At 49.5% G+C, this 17,780-nt stretch overlaps 1 protein-coding gene across 1 annotated transcript in view; it reads left to right on the forward strand.

Moving 5' to 3' along the window:
* The first annotated feature begins 3,406 nt into the window (after positions 1 to 3,406).
* Positions 3,407 to 17,780, forward strand: part of LOC140412411 (glutathione hydrolase 1 proenzyme-like) — a 141,231-nt gene continuing 126,857 nt past the window's right edge. Inside the window, exon 1 of the mRNA XM_072500820.1 lies at positions 3,407 to 3,781. The gene's annotated coding sequence lies outside the window, so the exon portion shown is untranslated. The remainder of the gene's footprint in view (positions 3,782 to 17,780) is intronic.

Consider the following 17,780-nt stretch of genomic DNA (forward strand, 5'->3'; position numbering starts at 1 on the left):
TAAAAATTTAGAGGTCTTCGGTGCAATTTACCCAGAAAATGAATAAGGGCACAATCCAATTGCCTCGCTGCGCCTGACAGTCAGTACACCGCGGCTGATAAACGCTATGAGACCCCACTCTCAGGATCTACCTGGCTCGCAACACCACGTGAGGCCTAACACGATCTCGCGAGACATTGCGATATTAATCCCGCCCTTGTGTGCGGGATCACTTTTTGGCAAATCTGCATATTAAAGAGAGACAGCTAGTTTCACTCTTAGATGCAGATTTCTGAGGTACCTGAGTCTTTGGAATCTATCCCCTTCTCCTTGGCGGTCTCAGGCGAGCGCCATTTAGTAACCAGCAAACGGCACTTGTGGGTGTCCCCCAGGGGATTGGAGCCCTCCAGCTGAATGCCCTTTGGGCAGGGTGGTGCCCTGGCAGTGCCAGCCTGGCACCCTGGATGTGCCACCTGGATACCAGCCTGACACTGCCAAGGTTTCCAGGTGGCACTGACACCTGGCATGAGCACTGCCAGGGTGGCAAGTTGGCACTGCCAAGGTGCAAAGCTGGCATTTAATGCACACACACGATAGGACATGGTGTGCCCTACGTGGATGTTGGGAGGGATGCGGGACAGCCGGTGACCCTTTCGTAGTGCGTTCAGGCAGGAGGGGTGGTGCAGAGTCATTTTGTGGCCTCGCAGATCGGGACGTGATTTAAAAATGGTGCCCCGATGTCTCACCAAAGTGGACCTGGGGCATCCCAGAGATGATAGCAAATCCTGCAGTCAAGGCATCTTGGTGGGCCTGGTCCAGATCGAAGGTGATATTGTCTGATATCCGGGTGCACCTCTGGGCTGAAGACTATGAAATATCACACACACCCCCACTCGAGCCCTAGAATGGCCCGGTAGCGGAGATATTTATGGCTGCAGTGACTTCACGGCCACCAGGAGCGGGTGTCGTCCTCCTCCATAGGTGCCATGTCTGCGAGGATGTGGCACAGATGCCGCACTGTCTCTATTGAGACACAGTTTTCTGTGGCATATACTGTCCATCAGCTGATTGATGGATCAACGACTGTTGTACACCCTGGCACGTCGCTGGACTCCCCTTCTGGCCCCCTCCTCAGTCTGATTGGCGACCGGGTATTGAGTGTGTTCGATGGCCCCCTACACATGTGGTGCCACCTCCAGTCTGTGATGGCCTTGGTGCCTTCTTTGACATTTGCCCACCTTGGCTGCAACAAGCACTACAAGGGCAGGCTCCGCAGGATCAACACCAGCAAACATTGTTGTTTTTGTAAGGAATTGGAGAAGTTGCAAGACCGACAATCAGTTGGTCTTCCAATCTGACAGCCTCATATCTCCCAAGCCTTCCGACCCTTACCATGACTGTCCCGCTTTCTCTCAGAGTGCCATCCGGCAAGCTGGTAAACATCGTTCTGCACACTCACTCCCGGCCAGAGCAGGAACTGCTAGACCCCAGGCCTCTGCCAGCAACATTAGTGAGGTCATGCTCAGCTGTCATCCGCTCATCCAGACACGTACCCTTTAGCTGTGAGAGTTCCTCAATGATGATGCCCTGCTCATTACTGCTTAGTTGTTGGCTATGGGTTCCACAATATTTAAAGGTGGCTTCAAGGCCTAACACACTCAAAACCCTTCACTCCCCGGCTCAGGGGTGACCCCCACCCCAGAACAATGGGGCACAATTATTTTTATAGAGGGCTACTGAATGGCGCCCACATGACTTTTTGCTGGGGAGTCAGGTGACTCTCGGGAAGCCGATGCATTTGACTTTAATCTTGCTGGTGAGATTGAAATGGATGCATTTATGTCGCAATGTCTTGCGAGATCGTATTAGATCTCACGAGGTGTTGCGAGCCAGGTAGATCCTGAGAGTGGGGTCTCTTAGCGTTTACCAACCGTGGTGAATAAGCTTCACGCCATTTTTGGGTGAGATCCAGATCACACCATCGGGACCTGGCCAGGATACTTGCAAAATGGTTCATACTCGGTGCGAACCTCGATTTTGGCCTCTCCCGCTATTCTCCCGGTGCAACGGGTTTGACGCCAAGCACAATGCAGTGGGAAAATCACAGCCATTATGTTTAAACTTAAGTAATTGGATCATTGATTTTGAGTGGGATAAAGGTGATATAGCAATGGGAGGAGCCAGGTTTGAAGCAGTCTGTTTTGAATTGAGTTGCTTTTTCCTGGGAGCTGAACAGTAGCTTCTGTAAGACGCTGTCAGGTTAAACAGTAGTCTAACACAGACAAAACTCTACAGGCTGTTTCTTGATATGATCACTCTCTCTCCAAGCAGTCTTTTAAAATAAACTCTATTCAAGTGTACATTAGGTAGTCCTATGTTTAGCACGGTGGTGCAGTGGTTAGCATTGATGCCTCACGGCGCCGAGGTGCCAGGTTCAATCCCGGCTCTGGGTCACTGTCCGTGTGGAGTTTGCACATTCTCCCCGTGTTTGCATGGGTTTCGCCCCCACAACCCAAAGGTGTGAAGGATAGGTGGATTGGCCATGCTAAATTGTCCCTTAATTGGAAAAAATGAATTGGGCACTCTAAATTTTTTTTAAAAAGCTAGTCCTATGTTTGCTGATTCTATTTAAAAGTGTTTTTTTAACCTGCGATGGGTTTTGCATGATTGGAAATAAAGAAGGTATCAGTTAGAAGTTAAAGTGCTTCATTTTATTGTTAAGCACTGTTTAACTGAGGTATTACAATACTGTGTTAATAATAAAGTTTGTTTTAAAATACCACACCCCTCAGATGTTTTTTCGGCTCTGCGTCCTCTGATTCTCAACCTTTTCACCAGTGGAAAGAGTTTATCTCTATCAACTCAGTCAAAATTCGTCACAGCATTAAACATCTCTATTAAATCTTCCCTTAGCCACCTCTGTTCTAAGGAGAACAATCCCAGCTTCTCTATTTGCACATAATTGCTGTCTCCCATCCCTGGTACCATTCTAGTAAATGTCTTCTGAACCCTCTCCAAGACCTTAACATCCTTCCTAAAGTTAGATTTCCAGTGTTGAACATAATACTCTTGCTCAAGGATGCAAGTGTTGATGGAGTTGACGGTCTTTTTTTCACCTTTCCTTTAATGTGAGCACACAATTTCTGCTAGTTTTAAGTGCAAGTTACATTTAGTCCCTCTTAGTTAGTATATGGTTGTTTAAAGACCAATTGAATTAAATCACTGACAACTGCATTGTGCACTCTGCTTAAGACTGGTTAATATCCAAACTGATTGCGTCAGCAGGTTCTCTGTCACTGAGCATGTGGTTGTTATGGTAATGCCTATTAATGGATGGCTAAAATGAGTCCAGCAGAAGCGTTTGACTGTGTGAGAAGCAGCATTCATTTGTGAAAGCAGCTGGCTGGGTTGTTAGGCACAGAAAGATAATTTGAAGAGGAAACCTGCTTTACCAGAGAGTGGCGAGCATGTGGAACTCACAACCACAAGGAGCTGAGATTAATAGTCGTATTTCATTTAGGCGCAAGCTAGATAAACAAGCGAGAGAGAAAGGAATAGAATGATAAACTGATTTAGTAAAGTGGGAGATTCTAAAATACCTCTTGTTCGTGGAATTTTGCCTTCGTGACTCAAAACAATTATTTTTTTGTATTCTTTTCGTGAACTGAGAGGGCAGACAGTGCTATGTTTAATATTGCAGCTGATCAATGCAGCACTCCATCGGTACTGCACTGCAACACCAGCATAAATTGTGTGCTCAGATCTATGGATTGGGACTTGTGCCAATAACTTTGACTCGGAGGTAAGTGTTCCATCAAATAAACTACAACTGAGAGAAGGGCCAAATGGCCTCAATTATTTTGTGATGTGATTCTGAAATCCAGAGTTTGCAGCCACTAATTGTACCCTAAATGATTTCAGGGTTTTCCTTTACTCATCTGTTTGTGGGAGAATTTCATATATTGAGGAAGGATATCCTAATATTAACCTTAAAATGATCTTTTACTAATTTGGATCTGTGTCCTGTTGTTCTACTCTCTCTCAATTTAATTGACAGTGATATTCCATGATTATTTCTTCCATCTCTTCAACCACCATGGACACCTGTATAAGATCACCTCTCCGATGTCTCCTCTCTAAACAGAAATGTCAAAGTCTCTCTAGTCCTATCTCATAACCCACCTTTCTAACTTTAGCGATCGTCCCTGAGGCTTGTCGCTACACGGCCTCCAGCCTTCGAATCCTCTCTTTTTCCTTTGTTACAAGAACTACATGTAACATTCAAGGAGGCACTCTAGTTGGAGCACTGCACAGTTTGGTGATGACCATTTCTGACTTATATTCTTCTGGTGGTGATTGAATTCAACATGAATTGATTTTGTAGATTGCTACTCTGGGTTCATTGAACAATGACTCTGCTAAAACTCTTAAACTCTTAAACAGATATTTAAAGAAAAGAAAGAGGTTCATTTATAATGACCATTGATTGCAGGAAGTCTAGGGATCCTGGGGGGGAGGAGGGGCATTGACCAATCGCAGTGAAGGATGTGGATTGCAGTGGGTTTAACTTGGGGGAGGGAGGATGGGGGTAATGCTCTCCTACACCTCCTGGCCCACAAGCTGTGCTGGAAAAGCACTTACCCAACCAGAAGTTCTTGCCTCGCTCTAGCTGCCTGGTTTCTCGAGCCCTGGCAAATGTGGCCCATAGCAATTGGCTCCAAATGGATTGCCAAAATCTGAAACATGCAGCGTCATTAACATATTATAATTAGCAATCCAACTCTCGGAGCAAGTTGTCCTTCTAACCCCACAACCTACCCTGGATAAATTGGAAATGAGCACATTTGTGCCAGATTGGAATTAGGTTTCACAATCTTAACGAACAGCAACTTCCTCAGCCCCCCTCCTATACGTGCTCGGGGACTAAAATTCTCCAAGCTACGTTAATAGAACTCAGGTTCGACCGTACTTGGATTATGTTGTGCAGTTCTGGTCTCCAAAGGCTGAAGATCACCAGCTGGATGAGCATTGGAAGAGGGTTATGGGGGGAAATGCATAGAATCCCTACAGTGCAGAAGAAGGCCATTCGGTCCATCAAATCTGCACCAACCATCTGAAACAGTCCACCACCTAGTCCCACCACCACTATCCTAACCCTATAACCCCACCTATCCTGCACATCCTGGGACACTCCAGATGGACAATCCACCTAACCTGCACATCGTTGGACAGTGGGAGGAAACCGTAGCATCCGGAACAAACCCATGCAGATACAGGGAGAACGTGCATATTTCACACAGACAGCCTCCCAAAGCCAGAATAGAACCTGGGTCTCTGGTGCTGTGAGACAACAGTGCTAACCACTGTGCTATTGTGCCGGACTAGTTGAGTTGCTCTTAAGACATGGACATGATGGACCAAATGGCCTCCTTCTGTGCTTTTAAATTTCTATGATTTTATAAACAAAGATAGAGGAACTGGAAAAGGTGCAAAATCGTCTCCCTGCTGTTACCTTTCCTAGGGTCCGCCTGTTGCTGGATGCTGGTTCTGTTTGTTTCCCTCGATATCTGATTCCATGCCCATGTGTTGACCACATTCTATGCTACAATTTGTCTCAATTGGGATCCTCTTTCTTTTGTATCCTCTCCTAATCTGTCTGGTTTAAATGACTTTTCTATTGCTTCCCCAAATGTTGCACAAGTAAGATTGTGGGATTCCGGCCAGATGGTTAGTTTCTATATAAATATTGCTTGAAAGACATCTCAAGGTTCTTCACAATGAAATTATCAAAGCAAATTTGACACTGGACCACAGAGTGGTTAAAATGGGGGATACATGAGTGGCCAGAATTGGGGCAGTACAGTGATCTCTCTTATGATTGCAGGGTTGCAGGACAGGAAGCAGACACAAAGATTGAGGGCGGCAAGACTGTGGAGGGATCTTGGGTGGGTGGGTGGGGGGGGGAACAAAGAACAAACAAAAGTACAGCACAGGATCAGGCCCTTCGGCCCTCCAAGCCTGCGCTGACCATGCTGCCCATCTAAACTAAAATCTTCTACATTTCCGGGTCCGTATCCCTCTATTCCCGTCCTATTCATGTATTTGTCAAGATGCCCCTTAAACGTCACTCTCGTCCCTGCTTCCACCACCTCTTCCGGCAGCGAAGGGGGGGGGAAGAGAAGAGAAAAGGATGGGATCATTACCAATTCTTAATCAACAGTGCACTCCAAAATTTGCACTGCTCAGACCGGCACATACCAAACCCAGAAGTGCGTGGAATCACACAAAAAGACATTGGGCATGTCTCCCGACGTCATCGCGCGCACGCAATATTTCAGTTGGAAGTGTGCCCACTGACAATCAGGCAGACAATTTAGCACATTAAGAGCCAATTGAGGACAATTTTATGTTGCCCATTGTCGGGCATGCCGATTGGTAAGGCAGTCTCTAAATGTTAGTTTCAGCCTCGTTCCAGGGCCGGATGAAATGTCCGGGCTGAAATAAAATTGAAAAAAGTGCCTGGGATCTGAGGTTTGTGTTTGAATGTGCTGCCTAGACACACTGCATAGTTTTTCCATCGCAATTTATTTTTCACAGGTCTTCAACTCCCTGAGACAGCTCCGCAGCAATTGTACCCCAGAGGAAGCATATTAGAAGTGACAGCCCACACACAACCATTTCTCAGTGCCCCCTCTTTTCCTGCCCTCCTCGGCATCACTGAACCTTTCCCAGTGAGTGTTTGATTCAGGTTGGCCAGCCAGTGTGAAATCCCATTGTGTGGCCGACTGCAGCCGGAAGTGTATTTTGCTCCCGCTTCCAGGCCCACCGAGTGTGCGTGCCCAATGGGCAGAAGGTTCAGGCCCAAGACATTAACTTGAGAAACATGCACAAAATTAAACTTTTGGAACATGTTACAAAAATAAAAATGCATTTGAATGGACACAAATACTGACAATCCTTCAATTTGTGAAGCATTGTAAGTTCAACAAAATGAATACTATTGGTTAGATGCAATTAATATAAATCATGTGCTGTTTTGTACTCTCTTTCTCGGTATTTTGCTCCTTTTATATTCCTTGGGCATACAAGTGGCTTTCAGGGCTGTCACAGCAGGGAAATATTAAAAGTGAGATTTACGATCAACAAAACTGACACCAGATTGCGAGCCCATTCAAACATGTGGAGCTGTGTTTATTTTTCTGAGTGTTATGCATCAAAATGCCATACATTTTTACACAAAGTGAGTGACTGTCATTCACAATGAGTGGGTTTGAAAGGCCTGTACTTACCCTTTAGGAATTTGACAGCAAATCATTTTCATCTTCCATTGTTCACCCAAACTTGCAAACCCAGCAGATTCTGAAGGCCATCCTATGATATCATAGGTCAAAAGTTAGATATCAAGAGTCCTGTGCCCAGATGACCATAGGTTGCTTTCCCTTTTGAGGGGGAGAGCTGACTGGTGGTGAGTTAACTTGAGGGTCACCACACCTCAGGCCAGGGGAAAGGGTGATAATTATAGAATTAACAGTGCAGAAGGAGGCCATTCGGCCCATCGGGTCTGCACCGGCTCTTGGAAAGAGCACCCTACCCAAGGTCAACACCCCCACCCTATCCCCATAACCCAGTAACCCCACCCAACACTAAGGGCAATTTTGGACACGAAGGGCAATTTATCATGGCCAATCCACCTAACCCGCACATCTTTGGACTGTGGGAGGAAACCGGAGCACCCGGAAGAAACCCACGCAGACACAGGGAGGATGTGCAGACTCCACACGGACAGTGACCCAAGCCGGAATCGAACCTGGGACCCTGGAGCTGTGAAGCAATTGTGCTATCCACAATGCTACCGCGCTGCCCCTCCACAATGCAACTGTGCTGCCTGCTGGGGCTTTCATGAATAATCTCAACCGGTACAGGAATTGAACCTGCGCTGCTGTTCTTTCTCTGCATCACAAACCAGCTAAGTGAGCTAAACTAGCCCCCGGTTTAGTCATCTACCAACCCTTGTCTTAAACAAATAAATGGTAGTTTCATGCTTTTTAATGTTTGAAGCATATGTTACAATGTTAAAAGAAGGGCTTTGAGGTAAACCACTTGTCGACCCTGTTATGGGCGAGGCTTTTCAAACTTCCAAGAGACTGAACACCTTTAAACAGTATCAATTCAGGTTAAAGAATATATATGTTTTCTGTAGAATGGCAGACACATATTAGCTTGGTTGCCTTCAGCTCCAGAAAAACAGCCAGGCACTTTTAAACGGCTCTCAGCAAAACCAACCAGGCACTTTTTAAGCTGCAAAACGAAACTGCTTCCTCAAACCTGGCTTTATACTTTTTAATCAGCTCACAGCAAAATAGCCAGGCACTTTTAAACTGCTCTCAACAAAACCAGCCAGGTTCTTTTTTTAGCTGCTCTCAGCAAAACCAGCCAGGTTCTTTTCAAAACTGAAATTAAAAACCTGCAAAACACAAACTGCAAAATGGCTGAATTGAGCTGAGCCCCACCCACTCTCTGACATCACTGTTTTCTTAAAGGTACATTGCTCAAACATCCATGTCTTAAAAGTACTCTCACATGACACCTCCCCCCAAGAAAAAAAAATGAACCATCAACTTCAAGATGGTTTCATTTTTCACTTTTGCACCATCCACTAAGAAATGTACACAGTAAATATACTTTTTCATTTAAAAAAAAATCAACACATGCAAACAGGCATAATAATATAGTCCATTTTCCTTCTTCTTCTTCCTCCAGTCTCTTTGAACAAAGTCTCTGCACAATCCATCCATTCCTCTACTCGTCGGCATTTTTCTTCGGAATCAGATACTTTAGTTCAATCTGTCCATAGAGTCCCTTACAATTCTCCAATACAGGAGCATTGGTGATCACAGCTTTCAGGCAGTCAAATGCCTGTTGAAAGTCCGCTGTCCATTGAAATTTTTTAGGTTTCTTTAGCAAGTCCATCAGTGGAGCAATCACGCCACAAAACTTTTGCACAACTGTTTGATCAAATTCATTCATGCTAGGAGATCGCATTATTTCCCTTTGTCTTCAGGGTATCGGAAACTCAGCAAGGAAAGTGATTCAAGCTTCACCAAATTCACTTTCGGCTAGGTTCATCACCAAACCCGCCCCCTGAAGTCGATCGAAGAACTCAATACGATGTTTTAAATGTTCTTTCCATGTCTGGAAGTTGAAAATAAAAGCAGATTGTCCCACTTTCTCAATGCAATCCTTCAAACGTGGGATAGGATAAGAGTCTGTTCTTGTAACTGCATTCACCTTTCGATAGTCCACACACAACCATTGGGTACCATCTGGTTTTGGTACCATCACTATGGGTGAGCTCCATTGGCTGCAACCCACTTCAATTATGCCATTCTTCAGCAATATCTCAATCTCTCTGTTAACCTGTGCCAATTTTAAAGGATTAAGTCTATATGGATGTTGTTTGATAGGAACAGCATTTCCCACATCTGCATCATGTATAGCCATTTTAGTACTTCCCAATTTATCTCTCCAAATTTGCCCATGTGATATCAATAACTCTTTCAGGTCAGTTTGTTTTTCCTCTGGAAGGTAACTTAACAATTCATCCCAAATTTTGAGAACATCCTCATTTTCCAATTTAATTTGAGGTATGTCAAATTCACAGTCATCTGGATTTGGTTCGTCACTTTGAGTGAGAATCATGAAAAACTCCTTTTTCTCTCCTTACCTTTCAAAGTACCCTTTAAGCATATTCACATGACAAACTGGGTGAGTCTTCCTTCTATCTGGTGTTTTTACTACATAATTCACCTCACTTAATTTCCTTTCAATCTGATACGGTCCACAAAACCTAGCTTTTAAAGGCTCCCCTACCACTGGTAACAACACTAAAACTTTATCCCCACTGGCAAAACCAAGAACTTAGGATTTCTTGTCCGCTACCCGTTTCATCACATTTTGTGCAAATTTCAAATGTTGTCTAGCCAATCACCCGCTCTATTTAATCATTCCCTAAAATTTGACACGTAATCCAATAGTGTAATTTCCGATTTCTCAACCACCAATTTTTCCTTAATCAATTTCAGTGGTCCTCTTACCTCATGACCACAAATTAGTTCAAAAGGACTACATTTTGTAGACTCCTTAGGTGCATCCCCAATTGCAAACAATACGAATGGGATTCCTTTATCCCAATCCTCTGGATAAACTTGGCAATACGCCCTCAATATTGTCTTTAATGTCTGATGCCACGGGCGGGATTCTCCGACTCCCCGCCGGGTCGGAGAATCGCTGGAGGCTGGCGTGAATCCTGGCCCCGCCGTGTCCCGAATTCTCCGCCACCAGAGATTCGGCGGGGGCGGGAATCGTGCCGCGCCGGTCGCCGGGCCCACCCACGGCGATTCTCCAGCCTGCGATGAGCCTAAGTCCCGCCGCTGTCAACCCTCTCCCGCCGGCGTGCATTAAACCACCGACCTGACCGGCGGGAGCAGGCGGCGCGGGCGGGCTCCGGAGTCCTGGGGGGGGGGGTCGTGGGGCGATCTGGCCCTGGGGGGTGCCCACACGGTTGCCTGGCCTGCGATCGGGGCCCACCGATCCGCGGGCGGGCCTGTGCTGTGGGGGCACTCTTTTCTTCTGCCTTCGCCATGGTCTTCACCATGGCGGAGGCGGAAGAGGACCCCCTCCTCCCCTGCGCATGCGCGGGGATGACGTCAGCAGCCTCTTCATTCTCGGGCGTGGGCAGAGGGAGGACGGATGGTCCTGTGGAGGGTTGCTGCTGAGAGCGCCTGGGGGGGGGGGGGGGGGGGGGGGGGGGGGGGGTGGTGGCAAAGGTGTGTGTGTGTGTTTGGAACCTGCTGGTGCCAGGTGCCTGAGGGAGATAGTATCCTGGCGGCCGTCGGGGCACGCCACATAGGCATACTGGGCGTTCGCATGGAGCAACTGCCTCTCCACCAATGGGTCCGCCTTGTGGAGTCGGACGTGCCTACAGGAAAGGACGGGTCCTGGAGCTGCAAGCCAAGTCGGGAGCGACACCCCGGATGTGGACTTCCTGGGGAAGGCAAAGATACGCTCATGGGGTGTGTTGTTAGTGGCGGTGCACAGTAACGCCCGTCCAGATCGTCCCATTCTCCCTCTCTACCTGTCTGTTTCCCCGGGGGTTGTAGCTGGTCGTCCTGCTGGAGGCGATACCCCTGCTGAGCAGGAACTGACGCAGCTCATCACTCATGAATGAGGATCCCTTGTCACTGTGGATGTAGGCGGGGAAACCGAACAGAGCGAAGGTTGTGTTGAGGGCTTTGATGACGGTGGCAGACGTCATGTCGGGGCATGGGATGGCGAAGAGGAATCTGGAGTACTCATCGACCACACTGAGAAAATACGTGTTATGGTTGGTGGAGGGGAGGGGCCCTTTGAAATCCACGCTGAAGCGTTCGAAGGGGCGGGAGGCCTTCACCAGGCACGCACGGTCTGGCTGGTAGAAGTGCGGTTTGCACTCCGCACAGACCTGGCTGTCCCTGGTGATTGTCCATACGTCCTCAATGGAGTAGGGCAGATTGCGGGCCTTTCTGAAATGGTACAACCGTGTGACTCCCGGGTGACAAAGGCTGTCGTGCAGGGCCCGGAGTCGGTCTACTTGTGCGCTGGCACATGTACCTCGGGATAGGGCATCTGGGGCTCATTGAACTTGCCGGTGCGATACAAAATCTCGTAATTGTGGAGAGCTCGATCCTCCACCTCAAGATCTTCTCATTCTTAATCTTGCCCCGCTGTGTGTTATTGAACATGTAGGCTACCTATCGTTGGTCAGTGAGGAGAGTGAATCTCCTGCCGGCCAGGTATTGCCTCTAACGCCGCACAGCTTCAACGATAGGTTGGGCCTCTTTTTCGACGGATGAGTGCCGAATTTCTGAGGCATGAAGGGTGCGCGAAAATAATACCATGGGCCTGCCTGCCTGATTGAGGGTGGCGGCTAGGGCGGCGTCTGATGCGTCACTCTCCACCTGAAAGGGCAGCGTCTCGTGCAGCGCGGCCTTGGCGATATTGGCTCTGATACGGGCGAAGGCCTGTTGAGTCTCGGCCGTCAGGGGAAAATGGGTGGACTATATGAGTGGGCCAGCCTTGTTCACATAGTTTGGGACCCACTGGGCGTAGTATGAAAAGACCCCAGGCAGCATTTGAGGGCCTTGGGGCAGTGGGGAAGGGGGAGCTCCATGAGGGGCTGCATGCGGTCGGGATCGGGCCCCAGAACTCCGTTCTGGACCACATAACCGAGGATGGCTAAGCGGTTCGTGCTGAACACGCACTTCTCCTTGTTGTAGGTGTGGTTTAGGAGAGTGGCGGTGTGGAGAAATTTGGCAAGGTTGACATTGTGATCCTGCTGATCGTGGCCGTAGATGGTGACGTTGTCTAGGTACGGGAAGGTAGCCCGCAAACCGTACTGGTTGACCATTCGGTCCATCTCCCTTTGGAAGACCGAGACCCCGTTGGTGACGCCGAAGGGAACCCTGAGGAAGTGATAGAGGCGGCCGTCTGCCTCGAACGCAGTGTATGGACGGTCCACCTTACGGATGGGGAGCTGGTGGTAGGTGGATTTGTAGTCTACCGTTGAGAAGACCCGGTACTGTGCAATCTGATTGACCATATCAGATATGCGTGGGAGAGGGTACGCATTGAGCTGCGTGTACCGATTGGCTGTAGTCCACGACCATTCTGTGTTTCTCCCCAGTTTTAACTACCACCACTTGGGCTCTCCAGGGGCTGTTGCTGGCCTCGATGATGCCTTCCCGAAGCAGCCGCTGGACCTCGGACCTGATAAAGGTCCAGTCCTGCGTGCTGTACCGTCTGCTCCTGGTGGCGACGGGTTTGCAATCTGGGGTTAGATTTGCGAAGAAGGAAGGTGGATTGACCTTTAGGGTCGCGAGGCCGCACACAGTAAGGGGTGGTAGGGGTCCGCTGAATTTCAGGGTTAGGTTCTGGATGTTACACTGGAAGTCCACGCCGAGTAATAGGGCAGCGCAGAGGTTAGGGAGGACGTAGAGGCGGAAACCGCTGAATTCTACGCCCTGGACCGTGAGTCTTACCGTACAGTACCCTCGGGTCGCCACGAATGGGATCCGGAGGCCAGGGAGATTCTTTGATTGGTGAGGTGTACCGCGAGGGAGCAGCGCCTTACCGTATCCAGGTGGATGAAGCTTTCAGTGCTCCTGGAGTCCAGCAGGCAAGAGGTCACGTGTCTGTCGATTTTAACGCTGGGTGATGCGGTGGCCAGGTTGTGCGGACGAGACTGGTCGATGGTCACTGAGGCGAGTCGTGGTTGGTCGTCACTGGTGTCAGATGATGGGGTGCCTGGGGGGCACGGGTCCTGGAACGCTGGTGGTGCCCATGTGCTGTGGGGGAGACAAATGGCGGCGCCTGAAGATCTTGGGGAGGACAAAATGGCGGCGCCCATGGGCTGCACGTGACGGGGGTTGAACAAGATGGCAGCGCCCTAGACCACATGAGTTGCGCGGAGGGGAAGATGGCGGCGCCCATTGGCCACACTTGGTCTGAGGGGGAGAAGATGGTGGCACCCACTGACCGCACGTGGTCTGAGGGGGGGAAGATGGCGGCGCCCACTGGCTGCACATGGTCAGGGGGGGTGAAGATGGCGGCGTCCATTGTGCATAAACGAGGGGGGTGGGGGCGATAGCGGCGACTGTGTGGGCATGGCACATCGCGGCGAAGTGCCCCTTCTTACCGCAAGTCTTACAAAGGGCAGCGCGGGCCGGGCAGCGTTGGCGGGGGTGGTTTTGCTGGCCGCAAAAGTAACATCGGGGACCCCTGGGGTTAGCTGGCTGGCACATGGCGCAGGCGTATTGGCTGGGTAAGGCCCCCCCTGGGACGGCCATTTGTGGGATCCACGATGCGTAGGAGGGGTGGGCCGCGCGGCTGGGGGCGTAGGCCTGAATATTGCGCGAGGCGACCGTCATAGAGAGCGTTAGCTTCTTTGTCTCTGCGAGATCGAGCGTGGCCCCTTCTAACAGTTGCTGGCGTATGAGGTCCGACCCAATCCCCGTAACAGAAGCGTCCCGCATAAGGAGGTTAGAATGTTCAGTGGCCGTAACAGCCTGACAGTCACAGTCCCGGACGAGTGGGATTAGGGCCCGCCAGAAAACTTCTATGGACTCACCAGGGAGCTGAGAGCGAGTGGCGAGTACGTGTCAGGCGAAGAGCGTGTTCGTCCGCTGGGCATAATTTTCTTTAAGGAGCGCCATGGCTTCGTCGTAGTTCGGCGCGTCCTGGATCAGTGGAAAGACGTTGGAGCTCAACCTCGAATACGGTATCTGTATTTTCTGAGCCTCCGGAAGAGGGTCTGGTGCAGACCTGATGTAAGCTTCGAAACAAGCTAGCCAGTGCTGAAAGTCCTTTTTGGCGTCGCTTGATTGCGGATCCAGCTGCAGGCGATCCGGCTTGATACGGAGGTCCATCTTCTGAAAATCTTAGAGCAATAAATTGATGCACGATCAATTGCACAAAGACGAGAGTTGAATACAACTGAGGCTTTATTCCTCTAAGATGTGTGGCCTCCCACAGCAGCTGGCGAAATGGCTGCTGCACGGAGGACACAGATTTATACTCCGCCTACTGGCCGGAGCCAGCAGGCAGGGACTACCGCTGTACTTGTAGTACAGGTCCTACCATACATCACCTAACATAGGTGCAACAGTGATTTACCACAGGCCCCCACTGGGATAAGCCCTCTCACCGATCGGAAGGCCCTGATCACGGAGGGCCCCCCCGAAGTCGGATCCCCTCTCCCCCCCTGCCCACCAGGCCGCCCCCTGCATCCAGAACACCGAGGTCCCACCGGGTAGGACCACACGAGAACGACGCCGGCGTGACTCGGCCGAACTCGGTGGGTACACGTCCCATCGCACAGGGAGAATCACCGGCGGGGCCGCTGTGGCGCCGTGCCGACGCCATTGGCACCGATTCTCGCCAGAGAACCGGTGGACCGGAATCGGTGCGACGTTGCGTGATTCGCGACCCCTCCGGCGAATCTCCGACCCGGTGCAGGGTCGGAGAATCCCACCCCTTGTTCTTTTTACCATGGGCAGAGGAAGGTGATATGCTTCGAGGATGGACATGCCAATGGAGTATGGGAGCAGGGCAGTTTGAGATGGTAAATTATGTGATTAAATCTCTTGGATTACATTGAAGTAAAGTTCGCAATGAAAGGCTGAAAGATTGCCATCCACATCAGCCCACTTGGACCCAGGTTAAAGTTGGGCCTTCCGAATGTGCTCTGTGCTTCGGCACAGAAATAGGGTTGCACCTGAAAGGATTTTGGATTCTTCTTTCAGTCTTCTTTTTCTTCTCAGTCTTCAACAGCTGCTTACCAGCCCTGTCATGTCTTCTGTGATTCTTTCCCTTTCCAGAAATGTCTCTTCAACTCATTTAAATAACTTCACTTCAATATTGTTCCTGATTCCAAGCTTATATTATCTTTGATTGAAGACAAATAGAACTGACAAATCAAGTGACTCTTTCAAAATTCCAAGACAATCTCAAGCAACCTTAGTGCAGGCTTTTAGAAAGGTGCTGCTACAGAGGGGAAGGCAGGCAGGGGGTTGGGGTCATCCGAACCTGATGTATTACTACTGGGCGGCGAATGTGGAGAGGTGCGGAGCTGGGTCAGAGGGGTTGATTCCCAGTTGGTCAGAATGGAGGAGAGTTTGTGCAGGGGGTCGGGATTGAAAGCACTAGCAACAGCGCCGCTCTCGATAGCCCCGGGGAAATACTCAGGGAGTCTGGTAATAATAGTTTCATTGAGAATTTGGAGGCAGTTTCGCCAACACTTCAAGTTGGGGGCAGGGTCAAGGGAAATGCCAATTCGGGGGAACTGCAGATTTAAGCCAGGGAAGTGGGATGGAAATTTTCAGAATCGGGAGGAGAAGGGGATTAAGACACTAAAAGATTTGTTTCTGAGGGGTCGGTTTGCAGGATTGAAGGAGTTGGAAGCGAAGTATGGGCTGGAGCAGGGGGAAATGTTTAGATACATGCAGATTCCAGATTTTGCCAGAAAGGAGATACAGAGCTTCCCGGTGGAGCCGGCCTCCACATTGCTGGAGGAGCTGCTGACGACAGGGGGACTGGAGAAGGGGATAGTGTCAGCGGTTTACGGAGCTATTTTGGAAGAGGAGAAGGCACCGCTGGAAGGGATCAAAGCAAAGTGGGAGGAAGAGTTGGAAGAGGATATGGAGGAGGGGTTCTGGTGTGAGGTGCTCCAGAGAGTGAACGTCTCCACCTCGTGCGCGAGGTTGGGGCTGATACAGCTGAAGGTGGTATATAGAGCACACCTCACGAGGGCAAGGATGAGCCGCCTCTTTGAAAGAGTAGCAGATGTGTGTGAACGTTGCGGGGGGGGGGGGGGTGCGGGGGGGTGCGGGGGGTGCCCGCTAATCACATTCATATGTTTTGGTCCTGTCCAAAGCTAGAGGTTTACTGGAAGGAGGTTTTTAGGGTAATTTCTAAAGAGGTGCACGTGAAACTGGACCCGGGAGGTCATATTCGGGTGTCAGGCTAGCCAGGGTTGGAAACGTGTGCGGAGGCAGATGTTGTAGCCTTCGCCTCATTGATCGCCCGAAGGCAGATGTTGATAGTTTGGAGAGCAACCTCTCCACCCTGTGCCCTGGCGTGGCGGGAATTCTTGACTCTTGAGAAGGTTTAGTTTGAACTGAGGGGAAGGATGGAGGGGCTCTACAATTCATGGGCATTATTCATTATGCACTTTCAAGAACTGGATAACATCGAACATTAGTTGGGGGGGGGTGGGTGGTGTTGCTAACTTTTGCCTTAGTTTAATTGCTCTGTTTCATCACCTTTGCTCTTGAGGCGCCAGGTATCTTTCTGATACCGCCACGTGGTTCAAGTCCGAGTAATGATCAATAATCCAATACACCGCTCAGTAAGATTTAAATCAAAGCACATTTATTATACACAGTAATCACTACTCATGTACAAATTCTACGTCTAAGCTACTTCTACGATTAACAGGCCAATACTTAACTTTGGACTGGCCCACCAGGTCAGGGAAACAAATGGCCTTTCGTTCGGGTTCTGAGTCTGCGGGATTCGAAGTTGGTATGGATTGGTAGCTAGGAGCGCCTATCTCGTAGCGAGCATTGAAGTAAGACTTACTGGATATCAGCGGTGGCTGGACTGGTCACTGTCAAGGGTTGGTTCGAGTTGCTGAGTGACCCGGTCGAGAAGAGAAGCAGAGGGGCGATTTGAACTTGGGCTTGATACTTATAGTCCCCAGGGGCTTCCCGTCTTTCGGGGCGGACACTGTACCTGGTTCCAAGAGATTGGACTTTGTCCCAATCACTTGGTTCGATTTTCTCCAATGCTGGAGCGGTTCCCTGATGGATGGGCGGTCCTGAGGTGGTCGTTCACCTCCCATTGTGTAGGCTTCTGCTGACGCCAAAGAGTCTGGTTTGGCTTTATGTTTCTAAATGTTGCTCATTGTTCCCGGGGATTGCTCATTAATATGCAGATGGCTGGTGTTTTGTTATGCTGATGGTTGCCGGTATCGATCTTGTCTGGCCTTTCCAGAGGTAAATACACACTCAACCTGCAGCTGCTCGTTTGTGTCCTGTTGGCTGACTTTCCCATCAGCCTTTGCCATTCACCATTTTAAATCTGGAGTTAGCCATTTTGAATCGGGAGTTGGCCATTTTACCTGGCTACAACCCTCCTTGTGATCCTAACGCGAAGCGTGAAGGATCGCATAACTATGTTGCTTTCCATTCCCTGACCTGGAGGGG

The sequence above is a fragment of the Scyliorhinus torazame genome, chromosome 1, assembly GCF_047496885.1.
Source record: "Scyliorhinus torazame isolate Kashiwa2021f chromosome 1, sScyTor2.1, whole genome shotgun sequence".
NCBI lineage: Eukaryota > Metazoa > Chordata > Chondrichthyes > Carcharhiniformes > Scyliorhinidae > Scyliorhinus > Scyliorhinus torazame.